Source organism: Cherax quadricarinatus, chromosome 31 (assembly GCF_038502225.1).
Source record: "Cherax quadricarinatus isolate ZL_2023a chromosome 31, ASM3850222v1, whole genome shotgun sequence".
Lineage (NCBI taxonomy): Eukaryota > Metazoa > Arthropoda > Malacostraca > Decapoda > Parastacidae > Cherax > Cherax quadricarinatus.
Window position 1 is genome coordinate 25849814 of NC_091322.1, and position 11515 is coordinate 25861328.

An 11515-nucleotide genomic window follows, 5' to 3' on the forward strand; every position below is an offset into this window, starting at 1 on the left:
GAGCGAAACGTTCCGTAAAGGCTTTCTCTACTATAACTGTTGTCCTCCAGCTCCCTGCACCTTTATACAATTTTTGACTTCCTCAATGTGCACCACTCAAGGGAAATTACCTTGATATCGGTGAAGGGCTTTTGATCAAAGGACTTGGAATTATCATTCCCTTATATCAAACCTGATTACCTTCCCATGACCCAGGAGCTGCATGACTTCCGTCTGTTCTTCCCTAACGTCAGAACTTCTTCCCACAAACTGGCCTCATTCTTCCCCCTCCCCCACACACAGGAGACAGCAGGAGCCACAGTAAACAAACAACCGGCCACGATTCCCACACCTGTCATAATTACAGGTCACGTTGCCGCCAAGGCTGAGAGGCAGAGACAGCCTGACACCTCACAGACATCACAGGACACAAACACTTGGAAGCCGACAAGAGAGCAAGAGAGAGAGAGAGAGAGAGAGAGAGAGAGAGAGAGAGAGAGAGAGAGAGAGAGAGAGAGAGAGCCTGCCCAGCATCTGTGTCCAGAGTTGACACTACGGCCGTAAATACACCGCTAGCGGCGTCTCGGGGATTGATGGACCGCGGGAAGGGACAAATTCGTTGTGCACAAGCGTATAGTGAACCCATATTCGTAGTTAATGCAAATCTGGAACGAAATGTAACTACGAGCGAATCAACAAGCATCCTAGCGAAGCAACTGAAGAAAATCAAGAGAGGGAGAGGAGAAAGAAAGCTGCGTTTTATTTAAAATAAGAAAACATGAGTCACAGAACTCCCTAAAGAGTCCAAATTTTCTAAGAAAAAAGACGGAGCTAAAATTTTTAGTATCAAGCAATAAACTGGAGACAGAAAAATGCCAAAATAAAAATTTTGTGTGTGTGTATATATATATATATATATATATATATATATATATATATATATATATATATATATATATATATATATATATATATATATATATATATATATATATATATATATAAAGACAACAAAATGTAACATCTAAGCTTTTTAACTTTATTGACAGTTAGAAAATCATCTAGTAAGATAGTTAGGTTATCATTTCTATTATAGTTGTGGTGGTAAGTATGATATCTTGGAGGAATGATGTGAGGGATGAGGATGGTGGTATTAAGAGGTGATGGTAAGCAAGGAGATAATTATAGGGGAAGAAAATACGTAGTAATTATATATGAGGAAGATTAGTCTGTGAAGGTAGATGCAAGACGTGTGTGTGTGTGTGTGTGTGTGTGTGTGTGTGTGTGTGTGTGTGTGTGTGTGTGTGTGTGTGTGTGTGTATGTGTGTGTGTGTGAACCCTGAAGAGTCATACAACGCCCATCGCAAGACAGGAACGTAGCCCCATCTCCTTGAATCAAGAGCCCTTCATTGACGTCAACCAACGAGAGAGAAAGAGAGAAAGAAAGAGATAGTTGATAGCGGGGGGATTATCAAGATATTATGAGGTTCAAGGTTCACATGCCAGATGTCACTTAATGACATCAAACCTTCTTTCCTATTTCCCCTTTGTGCAGACAGCGGTTTTAATTTTATTGTAATTTGTAACCTCCGCAGTGTGTTGCTATACTATTCTGTATAATATTTACACAGTGGGAACATTTACACTGTGTTGCTACTCTGTTCTGTATGATAGTTACACAGTGGGAACATTTATACTGTGTTGCTACTCTGTTCTGTATGATAGTTACACAGTGGGAACATTTATACTGTGTTGCTACTCTGTTCTGTATGATAGTTACACAGTGGGAACATTTATACTGTGTTGCTACTCTGTTCTGTATGATAGTTATACAGTGGGAACATTTATACTGTGGTGCTACACTATTCTGTATGATAGTTACACAGTGGGAACATTGACACGGTGAACCTTTAATATTTATATGATTGCTAAGTTTTCTGAATACTGCTGCTATATTTTTGGTATTTGTGCAGTGGAAATAAAAAGAGGAATAGGAAGCTCGTCTGTTACTCCTGTCTGTTTATCTCCGTGTTTCCCCCTTTCCATGCATTAAAAAGTTAACTAGTTTACTATTGTCGCACCTCGGTGACACACACACACACACACACACACACGAGAGTTTGCGGTGACAGAAAGGATCCAAGAGTCCTGGAACTGAGTGTCGCCGACCCACACCCTATAATTATTGGTCTGAGTTTGGTCTTACATCACGAAGGACCTTTCAACCCCAGGCCTTCTGTTGCGGCCTCTGTATCAGCTCCCTTTTATCGTCTCTGTTAGTTCTCCCAACTTTGCCAGCATTCTGTTGAGACATTTGTTCCTCATACTGCCTTACCAGTTTTCTGTTGTGGTGTTTTTAATTCTGTTTGTTCCAAGTTCCTTAGTATACACACACACGAACGGATGACGCAAGATTAATAACGGAGAATAAGGGCAAGGGGGGACTGCAGCATGGTACAGTAAAAGTTGACCAAGCTGTGGGATTGGTCCAACAAATGGCTACTGAAATTCCCTATCATTAAATGCAAAACTATGAGGCTGCAATCAGAGAATAAGAGGCCGAATCAATAGGCTCTGAAGAAGCTAGAGAAAGAGTAGCAACTAAGAGGGGAGGCCAGAGTAAATGTATCAGTTGAAATGGAGGCTAGAGCAAGATTACCATCTAAGAGGAAACTCAGAATGATAGTATCAAATGAGATGGAGGCCATAGGAAGAGTATCACTCAAGAGAGACAGAGAAAGAGGAAAATCTAATTGAAAGAAAAGTGGCTATCACACTTAACCTCTCACTTTATAAATATAAACATAAGTGGAATAACATCATAGGCACACACACAACCGACAAATATAAGAATGGATTTCAGTGTATGAAGAAGAAGACTTACAGATCACTGTGTACCGCATACATACGACCAGCTTTGTAATGAAAAAAATGAATTAGACACATGTGCAACATCTGGGTATCTTTACTGTAGATGTTTCGCCCTCCAGTGGCTTTATAGGTACTCTTCAAGACTACGGTGCTCTTCAACTCCAAGGCTGAGGGACTGATTACCTCATCTTTTGTATATAGTTCTACTGTTTTCCAATTATGTTCTTGAATTTGTACTGATAAATCCATTGGATGGCGAAACGTCTACGGTAAAGATACCCAGATGTTGTACATATGTCTAATTCTTCAGTATAATATACCATTTACAGCATTACAATACGTATAGCTCATCCATTTCACTTCTTTCACAACAGACGAGTCAGTAGTGTCCGTTAACGTGAATCCATAAACGGATTAATATTGCCACCATTTCTCGTTAGAAATGCGTTGCGCACGTACATAGAACAGAGGTGGTAGCGTGACTTCCCCCGTCATTCTCACCCGCCATGACATTTTTATACCAGCAGCATAAATGGAGGAGTTGGATGAGCCACACACAATACCCACTCAGGGAGAGGACGTATACCACAACGACAGAGCCTTTTAACATAATCGAGGGTGACGCCTTGCGTTTTATTTAACTTTAACCTTCCTCACCTGAACCCCATTTTCTCTTACCTCTTACTCTGCTCTTCTCATTTAACTATGCAGACCACTAGTTGACTCCCAAATATATATATATATATATATATATATATATATATATATATATATATATATATATATATATATATATATATATATATATATATATATATATATATGTCGTGCCGAATATGTAAAACTGGTCAATTAGCAAGAACTCATGTAAAATTAAGTCCTTTCAAAAATTTTCTCTTATACGTTTAAAGATATATTTTTTTCATTAATGTTAATGCAAAAAATTTTAATTTTGCACCAAAAGAATCTTAGAAAACTTACCTAACCTTATTTTAACAAGAGCAATTTATTTTAGCCTAACCCAACGAAATACATTTTATATTTGTTTACAATAATTTAATACCAAACAAACACAGTGAAATATATTTTTTTCGTTAGGTTCAGAATGATTTTGGCGAAATTATTGCATACACAAATTTTCGGTTGTCCTATATGGCAAGATGAGCGTTGCTATTTAAGCCAAGATCGCAAGTTCTGCCTATTCGGCACGACAAATATATATATATATATATGTCGTGCCGAATAGGCAGAACTTGCGGTCTTGGCTTAAATAGCAACGTTCATCTTGCCATATAGGACAAGTGAAAATTTGTGTATGCAATAATTTCGCCAAAATCATTCTTAACATAACGAAAAAAATATATTTCACTGTCTTTGTTTAGTATTAAATTATTGTAAACAAATCTAAAATATATTTAGTTGGGTTGGGCTAAAATAAATTGTTCTTGTCATAATAAGGTTAGGTAAGTTTTCTAAGATTCTTTTGGAGCAAAATTAAAAATTTTTTTCATTAAAATTAATGAAAAAAATATATCTTTAAACGCATAAGAGAAAATTTTAGAAAGGACTTAATTTTAAATGAGTTCTTGCTAATTGACCAGTTTTACATATTCGGCACGACATATATATATATATATATATATATATATATATATATATATATATATATATATATATATATATATATATATATATATAGAAAGATCTCACCCATCAGGATTCGAACCCACAATGACGATAAACACAAGAATCAAGTGACATTTTAATATTTGTTTATTGATGTTGTGATTACGTGTAGTTGACAGCTGTCAGAGTGAGAGAGTCAGCTGGCTGTCTCAGGTAAAGTTTGAGCTGTTAAATCTCCACATAACACTCTCACTCCCTCGCATCTGGAATCCACTGTTAAGAAAAAAGGCATAATGCTAGTGATATAATGTGATCCTGTTATCTTAGCTTCATTACTACAGTTTTGAGGGAATTAATCGTAGAGTTTATCAGCCGAAAGCCGTGATAGTCTTCATTCTTAAGTATATATACAGGGGATTTTAACTGATCGTATCTGACTGATTTCTTGTGTTTCACTATGACGGTTTGCAGTTTTCTACTAATTTGCCCAAAGTAATTATGAATATATTCACTACAGCCAGCAGGTCTACCCCAGCAATAGATTCATCCCAGTTCGGTGCGTTTGACTAGGTCTATCACAGCCTCAGGTAGGTCGCAGAGGTCGACTCCAGCCACAGGGATACACATTATGCACTGGTACTGCGACTGCCAAAATTTGCATAATTGCCCATTAAAGGAGTGCTGGTCGGTCGTAAGGAGTCACTGTTTCGACTGCAACCCCTTGATCGATCCTCGCCATATTTGCAGCCCTGCAACATCTCTCTCTCTCTCTCTCTCTCTCTCTCTCTCTCTCTCTCTCTCTCTCTCTCTCTCTCTCTCTCTCTCTCTCTCTCTCTCTCTCTCTCTCTCTCTCTCTCTCTCTCTCTCTCTCCCTCTCTCTCTCCTTCTGGGTATCTTTATACCAAAGACGTTTCGCTAGTCAGTGGCGTCTTTAATCCAATACACAGAAGAACGGAGGAAAATCAGAAGGAGTTTGAGGTAATCAGTCCCTCAGCCTGGAGTCTATGTGTTCAATCCATCAATCTTGATTGATTCCCAAAATGTTGCACAAGTCTGATTCACCAATTGAACTATTTTGTCAACTGCATTTATATAAAATGCTTTTGGCCAGGAAACTGACATAATTATAATCTCCCCCTTTTATACAACATCAATAATTCTCAGTAATTCGATGGACTGCAACAGGAGAGACAGACAGAAGTCTCTGTTCAACCTCTCTGTAAAGCAGCAACCAGCTGCTGGAGAGAGCAATGGTCAACCTCGGGTGAGAGACAATAGATCGATAGATCGTCTTCTATCCGTCTGGCTTGTCTGATTATCTGTGGACATGGTTTAATATTTTTTTTATGAGAGTGGCGGTGAGGATGTGGTTCAGAGGAAGAGTGAAACAGGAGAACAAGAAACGTCAGGGAGTTGTACAAGGTGGTTGCTGGGTGCTTGTGTGTGTGTGTGTGTGTGTGTGTGTGTGTGTGTGTGTGTGAACTTGAGGATTAATGGCGACACGTATCTTGTATCTTAGAAATTACTTTCTGTGTGTGTATGTGATTCTCTCTCTCTCTCTTTCTGATATATCTTAATCCACAAGATCAACGGGAAGAAAGGGAAGGAGAAATGGAGGTTGATAATAAGGAAATGAAGGAGGAGAATAAAAAGAGGGAGGAAAGAAAAGGAAGAAAATAGGAAAAGAGAAAGAAAATATGAAAAAAGGAGGAAGGAAGGTCAGGCAGGGAGAAGAACTCTGACGGCGGAGTGAACTGGGGAAGGAGAAGGAGAAGATAGAGAAGGAAGATAGGGAAGAAGGAAGATAGGGAAGAAGGAAGATAGAGAAGAAGGAAGATAGGGAAGAAGGAAGATAGGGAAGAAGGAAGATAGGGAAGAAGGAAGGTAAGGAAGAAGGAAGACAGGGAAGAAGGAAGATAGGGAAGAAGGAAGATGGGGAAGAAGGAAGATAGGGAAGAAGGAAGATAGGGAAGAAGGAAAATAGGGAAGAAGGTAACATGTAAAAGAGAAGTTGATGGAGGTACAGAGAAATAAGGAGAGAAAGATAGGGTGAGGAATGGTAGAGAGAACAAGAGAAAGACCCGTCTATCAGAAATCTAGTTTTTCCGTTGGTGAAAAAATATGCAAGTGCATGTGCTACCTCAAGTTACTTTATCTGTGCAAGGAAGACGAGCATCGAAAAGTGGAAGGCTCTCTTCCCACCCTGCAAGTCTCACTGCTGACACGAGGATGATGAAACAGCCTTTTACTGTAATATATGTGTGGAAATTTCCTTACTACTAATACTACTACTACTAATAATAGTAATAATATTACTATTAATACTACTACAGGCGGGCCCCGCTTTACAGCGTACCGCTAATACAGCGGTTGTCAATTATACATATTCTTCATTTATTTAGACTATAAGATATGAATGAAAATATTTTATGGTAAGTAATGTGTATTCTATATAAACATTGGTTATATTTCGTTTTACAGTGAATATATATATATATATATATATATATATATATATATATATATATATATATATATATATATATATATATATATTATATATATATATATATATATATATATACATAGATATATATATATATATATATATATATATATATATATATATATATATATATATATATATATATATATATGTCGTGCCGAAATGGTAAAACTTGCTATTTTGGCTTAAATAGCAATGCTCTTCTTGCCGAATAAGGCAAGTGAAATTTTGTGGATGTAATAATTTCTCAAAATCATTCTGAACCTAACTAAAAAAATACTTTTCGTTGTGTCTGGTTTATTAATAAATTATTGTAAACTTATCTAAAATATACTTAGCTGGATTAGGCTAAATTAAATTGCGCTTGTTATAATAAGGTTAGGTAAGTTTTCTAAATTTTTTTTGGTACAAAAATCATTAATTTTTATATTGATCTAGTCCTCTTCCCCCCTCCCCCACAATAGTGACGTAACCACCTCCCCCATCCACGACAACCCCCAACCTCTGTTCCTCAGGCTCTCCACCCTCTCTCCCCTCTACTTCCCTCACAAACCCCCACTCCCCCCCACGCTCATGACTTTCCTCCCGCCCTGCGTGACAAACACATTATAAAACCAGATCCCCATATTGGAGAGGTCGTATGTTGAATGTGTGTGTGTGTGTGTGTGTGTTACCACCTCCCTGCATACATCCTGCCATAAATCAACTCTGTTTTTATTTATAAATGTCTCTTCTTCCTCATTTTCTCCTCTTCCTCTTTTGTTTCTGTTCCTTCTCTCTTCCTCTTCTCTCTTCTCCTCTTCCAGACTTCTCGTACTTTTGCCCCTCCTCTCTTCTTCCTTCTCCCTCCTGTCCTTCTGTTACTCCTCTCTCTTCTTCCTCTTTTCATGTTCCTCCTCCTTCTCCTCTTCCTCCTTCTCCTCTCCCTCCTTCTCCTCTTCCTCCTTCTCCTCTTCTCTGGCAATGATGATGACGGTGTGAAGCTGAGCACTGAATTTGTGGTTCCTTTTTCCTGGGATCACCTGTTCTGCAGCTGAGAGGGAACAGCACACATTATTACAGAGTACCTTAGTCTTATTTATCCAGCTCTCTCTCTCTCTCTCTTTCCTTTTTATGTGTGTGTGTGTGTGTGTGTGTGTGTGTGTGTGTGTGTGTGTGTGTGTGTGTGTGTGTGTGTGGTGTCGCCCGTCAGACTCACCATCTCTGGGTATACGGGGCAGGTATACCCTAATTGTCTGCTTCTACTGTGTTATTACGGTCAATTTTAAGCCTCTACACTGTTGAGTGTCTGATGTCTTCTTAACCCTCCTTTTTCGCTTGTTCTCAACGCTGTTTATTTCTGTCTCCCGTCTGTCTGGCTGTCTGTCTCATAATTTTCGAAGCTTGAATTTCATTATTCTTTGCCGAGTGTTCGTCTTGTTTGGCTTCTGTCTCTATTATTTCCTACTAGTTTCTGTTTTTGGATTTGCTTCTACCACTGCTACTGCTGCTGTTACTGCTGCTACTCCTGCTGTTACTGCTGCTGCTGCTGATGTTGCTACTGCTTCTGCTGTCAATCCAGGTATATCCCTTATAGCCAATGCTCCGTTAGTTTCAGAGGACAAGATTTTGTGCCAATACACATTAACCTTTGGTTTCTACACACACTTGGTCAAGGTAAATGGTCAAGGATCATCCAGTACTCAAACGCTGGTTAGAAGCGTCACAAGACTGTGAGATGGTTGACCCTCGGTCTTAATCACTGATCTTGTAAAATATAGTAAGCTAAATCTAAAATCTACTTTGTATACCAAATATGTACGATTATTACATATAATCAGCGTTGTCCATACTCAAGGATAAATAATACAGTTCTATTGGTCCCTGCAGCAGAATGTATCTTAAGATAATAGTCAATGTCAGTGGCTGCGGCAGCGACTTCTTTGAGGGGGCAGGTGTAGGCCTACCTTTGCTAGGTCTATCCATCCTAGACGTTTAACTTCACACATTTTATTGTAAGATTATTCAGTTGTTTACAGTGTCAGTATGAACAGCTAGATCGCTGCTAGAGTGGCCATATGTAAACTAAAATGATCAAAACTATGTAAATATGTACACCAGTGTTTACGCCGCAAGGTGAGACGTTGCCTCACTATCACCTGTGTGATTAGGAATACCCATGAACATGTCACTATACTTGACTCTCTCGTGCTTAAAGAATAAACATTTCTTTATTCTGCTTTTACTTTAGTTATATATATATGGTCATTTTCTATGAACATGAAGCCTTTAAATTACTACACGACACTGTTATTTTCAATTAAATTTGATGTACAACGCAGAAAAGTTTTCACGTACTTAGTTGATTTACCGAATCGGACATCAAATGACGCACACACAGTATCTTTAAGCAACTCAAATGACACAGTGTAACTTTTCCAAGGGTGCTAACTTTCCCTCTGCCTCAACTAGTGAGGTTTCCACGCTTCTAGTTTATACTTACATTGATATACGCAAAAAAACACATTACCTCTCATGTGTGGGCGTTGAAAATCATCGTCGACGTCTCTCTTCTGAGTGACAGCCTCCTCAGATAGCTCGGAGCGTCGCTACAGTCTGTTACACACACGCTACCTGTTTCCCGACTTCGTGTCGTCCCCAGCCATGCTATTTTAGATGTAAGCTATATTTCTATATAATGTACGCATGTTAAGAATAGAATTGGAGTAGAGAGAGAGAGAGACAGAGAATCAGACAGAAAGATTAACTATTCCTACTACTAAATAATGAATCCTCTCTGTCGCTCTAAAAGCTCTTTTTGCATCCCTTCTCTCTCTCACACATACACACCCCTCTCACTTTCTCTTTCATTTTTTTCTCTCTCTCCCCTTTTCTCAATTCCCTCTCTCAAGAGCCCCGTGAGACAGCTTCACAAACTTTCTCCCAACCCACCGCCAACGCGCTGGAGCCTTTGTCTTAAATCTCGGGCCGCTTCGTGTGTCGCCTAATTTCTGTCAGGGACATTTTTCCGGCGTGTGTATGCGAAGGGCAAGTTTTATTGTCAGCGATAAAGAACATCGGCGAGTATCTGAATGAACAACACTCTTTCCCCTCCCCCTCCCCTTCCCTCTTGCCTGCTCCTTCCCTCTAGCCCCTTCCTCCTCCCTCCCTTCCTCTTAACAGGCATCGATTTCACATTGTGGGCGAACGCAAAGAGCTCAGAATGCCACTTAAGCTCAATGTCTGCTCATCAATTAATTAAATGGGGGACATTAGCATATTAGATCCTACTGTGTCAGGCAGCCATTCATCTTGCGTAGAAAATGGGTCTGGAGTATTTTGAAGAGAGTATGAGGGGATTGGGATGGGGGGGGGAGAGGAAGGAGAAAGAGGAGGCAGGGGAAGAAGAGGAGGAGATGGGAGTTGTTGGGAGTTACGAATGTGGTGCCTTCAATGTCCCACTTTGTTTTCCTCGTTTAGTCTTCGCAAAAGAGGTTTTCTTTCCGCTCTTCTGTTTTGGTGGCAGCGGTGGGTTGTGACGGGGTGGGGTGTCGTGCTCCCGGGCAAGTTCCTGACGTAGTGGCTGACTGCTAAGTGCTTGCTTGCTTGCTTCTAGTGCCTGCCTGTTTGCTCCTAAGTGCTCACTTTGTGCTTGCCTGCTTGTTCCTGGTGCTTGCATCTCCATTGTTCCTGTTTTCCTTCCTTGTTAATAACACGCGTCCCTTCCACCTAGTGTCTAGTGCCCTAAGTATTTTGATCTCACTTGAGCTCTCCAACAGTTTATCTTGTATCTTCGTAATAAGAGCAGCCTCCGCCTCCTTATAGGCGGTTTCACTTTCTCCTTGTATTTTCCTAACTTCACGGGATAAGGAAAGACTTGGAAGTTTCTAGTTTAACACTTAACAAGTGTTTAATTTTTTTTTCTTTTCTAACCCCCCCCCCCGTAGTTACCCTTGTTCATTTATCGGTATTATTATTACAGTTCATAATATTCTAGGTCGAGTTTAACACACATTGCTCCTGGTTTAACATTACATTGCCCCTGATTTTAACATACACTGCCCCTGGTATAGCATACATTGTTATGGCTTAAGATACATCGCTGTCTGCGCTTGTGTACCATGCGCAGTTAGTGGACTGAAGGTCAAGGTTGCCAACAGGAATAAAGACTTAGGTGCAAGTAGCAGATAAAAGTCTTTACCGAGACTACGATTCGCTCTCCATAGAGCGAAATGTTGTTCCAGTAGAGACGTGTCTTGCTGTGGGTACTTCGCCTTCCACAATAAGTGGTGTACAGCAGCAGCAGCAGCAGCAGCAGCAGCAGCAGCAGCAAACTGGAGGTCGTCTCTTACATAACCTCTACTGATTAAAATATTTAGCATTGAGTTCTAAACTTGAGTTGTTTCAGCTTTTGCAATGGTAGCGGCATCAGTATTAAACTCCAGCTTCTTTTCCCTTCCCCTCCCTTCTCTCTTTCCCGTCCCTTCCTCGTCCCTTCCTTGTTCCTTCTCCGTCTCATCCCTCACTGGTGACAAAACGATAGGAGAGCCTATA